We start from the raw sequence: 3,472 nt of genomic DNA, 5'->3' as shown, positions 1-3,472 counted from the left end.
CGTCGATGGAGATAATCGGGACAGAAGCATTTGATCCAGGTGCAGGTTGATGGAGAACTTCTGTCTTTCGGAGGCTGATAGTTAGTCTGAAAAGTTACGAGGCCTCAGCAAACTTGTTGACAATGTGCTGAAGATCATTTTCAGTGTGAGCCATGAGGGCACAGTCGTCAGCAAAGAGTGCCTCAAGAAGGAGTTTCTGCACTGTCTTAGTCTTTGCATTCAGGCGACGGAGGTCAAAAAGTGAACCATCGTGCCGGTATTTCAAGTATATACCTCGGTCCAGATCTTTCAGTGCATGGTTAAGGACACATGCAAAGAACAGGTTAAATAGGACAGGAGCGAGAACACATCCATGTGTTGGTGATGTTAAAGGGGGCTGATGTGGCTCCATCAGACAATACTTCACCTGTCATGCTGTCATGAAAAAGGCTTATAATCTGGACAAATTTTCTTGGGCAGCCAAGTCGTGTTAGAATGGTCCAAAAGGGCTTCCCTGTTGACGGTATCAAACGCCTTTGTCAGATCTATGAAGACAGCATACATGTTCTGTTCAATGCACTTCTCTTGTATTTGTCTGACAGCGAACACCATGTTGACTGTGCTCCGGCTAGGTCAAAAACCCCATTGACTTTCAGGTAGATTTGCCTCGGAAAAACTGGCTATTAGGTGGTTCAAGATGATGCGGGCGATGATCTTCCCTCCAACAGAGAGGAGGGATATGCCTCTATAGTTTCCACATTATGCTTTGCTCCCTTTGTTCTTGAAAAGAGAGACAATAGTAGCATCGTGAAGGTCCTGTGGTATGTTTTCATCCTCCTAGATGTTGATGATCACACTGTGGAACACTGCTAGTGCTGCTGGACCTGCTGCTTTGTATCTGTCTGCTGGTATCCCATCTTTTCCAGGAGCTTTCCCTGAACTCATCTGGCTAACAGCTTTCTTAATCTCATCTATAGTGGGCGGAAAGTCAAGATCTGTCAGAGCAGGTTGTTGTGGAATTTCATTAAGGACATTATTATTCACGGTTGATGGTCTATTGAGAAGGTTGCTAAAGTGTTCTCACCATCTTTCGTTGATGCCTTCTTTATCATGAATCAGCATTGTGTTGTCTAATGAGAGCAATGGGGTGGTCCTTGGTTTAAAGAGTCCATAGACAGTCTTAATAGCACTAAAGAACATCTTTAAGTTGTGGGTCTCAGCATAGTGCTCAATTTCTTTCGCTTTGCTCTCCCACCAGTTATCTTGTATCTGACGGCGGTCTTTCTGTGTTTTGCTCTGAAGGTACTTGAAATGGTCCCGTTTAGAGACTGAGGAGGGGTCATTCTGCCATTCGATAAAGGCTTTTCTCTTTACTTCCAATGCTGAGCATATTTCTTCTTGGTTCTCATCAAACCGATCCTGGTGTGTTCTTTTCTTTGGTCCAAGAGATGTTATTGCTGTGTCCGTCACTATCTGCTTGAACTGGTCCCACTTTTCAGTTACAGTACCGATCAGTTGTCCGTGGGATGTCAGTTTGTCATCAAGACTCTTCTGGAATTTGTTGAAACATTGAGCATCCTTCAGTTTGGCTATATTGAAAGCAGGTCGCACATGCTTAGGGCGTTTGTGCTGAGAAGGAACGATGTAGAGTTGAAGAGATGTCCTGACTAATCTGTGATCTGTCCAGGACTCTGTGCCTCGCATTACTCTGGTAATCAGTACGTTTCGGATGTCTCGCCTTCTAACAATGGCATAATCTATCAGATGCCACTGTTTGGACCTAGAGTGCATCCACGTCGTTTTGTATTTGTCCTCTTGTTGGAACAGAGTGTTGGTAATGGTCAGGTCATTTTCAGAACAAAGACTCAAAAGAAGTAGTCCATTACTGTTCATTTTGCCTACACCATGTGGCCCGATTACTCCTTTCCAGTTCTCACTGTCAGCCCCGACTCGGGCATTGAAATCTCCAAGTAGGAGTAGTTTATCTGTTACAGGTGTGGCCTTGATCAGTCTGTCGAGATCTTCATAGAATTGTTCCTTTGAGTTGTCAGAGCATGTTAAAGTGGGTGCATATGCACTGAGGATGGTGACATGATGTTTGGCATTTAGTGGGAAGCGTAGCTTCAGCAATCTTTCATTGATACCCACTGGAAGGTCTGGGAGTTGATGCATCAATAAGGTTTTTATTGCCAGACCAACTCCATGTATTCTATCCTCTGTCTCAGTCTTACCCTTCCAGAAGAAGGTGTAACCACCTCCTGGTTCACTCAAGAAACCTTCCCCAGGCAATCTTGTTTCACTTAATGCCGCTATATCGATGTTATAATGGACTAGTTCTCGAGCAATGAGAGCTGTCCTTCTCTCAGGTCTTGCAACAGCTTCTCGATCGATGAGGGTATGAACATTCCATACACCAATGGTAAGTTTTCTCAAATTTTTCTTTTGGTTTCGGTCGCAGATTGGGTTGAACTGCCAGCCGCGGCTTGCTGGCCAGTTGTTGTAGGACAGGCAATTTTTAGGCCACCTTTTCTAGGCCCCTCCCTTACTAGGGTGAGCAGTGCTGTCCTGGAGAGGACTGCTCAGACGCCTGGGATGCTGCCGGGCAACTCTGCTGCCCCAAGTACAGAGCTGGACGATCTCCTATCCACAGGCCGCCTGCGTGCAGGATTGGGACTACGACTCCCAGTGGTAACCTCCACCTGTCGCTTTGCCCCTCCCCCATCGCCGCAGGACTTGGGTAGTATGATGATGATGTTTGATGATTTGCACAGGACCTGTGCGTGAAAGCTTTTGAGTGGTAGAGCCGTTGCACGGGAGCAATCCCACTCTCTCGACCTTAGAAGCCAGACACCAATGGTACGAAAAAGCGTCACGACTGGTAACTTCTTTGGTTGCAGTGGATGGCCTTGATGTCTTTCGTGCCTCGTCAAGTCCTTCGCTTTCCACAAAGCGTTGCAGACCCACCTTCTTGGCCGTTGGATCTTAGTGATCTCTTTCGCCCAATCCGCCAGAGCTGACGTCGCATGCAGGGTAGGCATATCCCAAATTCACTGAGGGTTTGAGTCCCATCAGTTATACCCACCTGGTTTGGCCGGCCTGTCGAAGCCGTTGCCCGGGGTGTGGCTGCTGCGCATGCTGCAGCTACTTGGAGCCACAGGTGAGAGCTGAGTGACAGGTGGGGACCAAAGTGGATGGACTACCCCCGAAGGGTACGACAAGTCCCCCCATCAGAGGTACTACCCCTCCCTGGCCATCCCATACACCCCTAGGATTTAACATGTTAAGAACACACCTCTTTTCCTAGGGCAGACATGGCCTTTGTATCTTGAAACAAACCTTTGTGGAGTATCTAAACTAACATTAATTCACTTTGAATTAAACTAAACTGAATTAAGGCCTCTTGAATTCTGAATAATGTAGTTTAACTAATCCACTGTAAATTCATACCTTTACCTGCTCCAGATGAACATTTACTGAGTGTTCCCATATAGAT

At 46.5% G+C, this 3,472-nt stretch overlaps 1 pseudogene; it reads right to left on the bottom strand.

The window, feature by feature from the left end:
* Nucleotides 1–211: 211 nt before the first annotated feature.
* On the bottom strand, nt 212–3,113 carry LOC113405299 (annotated as a pseudogene).
* Nucleotides 3,114–3,472: the final 359 nt, after the last annotated feature.

Source organism: Terrapene carolina, unplaced genomic scaffold (assembly GCF_002925995.2).
Source record: "Terrapene carolina triunguis isolate 2854851 unplaced genomic scaffold, T_m_triunguis-2.0 Scaffold35022, whole genome shotgun sequence".
In the NCBI taxonomy this organism is placed as follows: Eukaryota; Metazoa; Chordata; order Testudines; family Emydidae; genus Terrapene; species Terrapene triunguis.
Note: the sequence above shows the minus strand (reverse complement) of the source record. Positions and strands in the feature narration are given on the sequence as shown.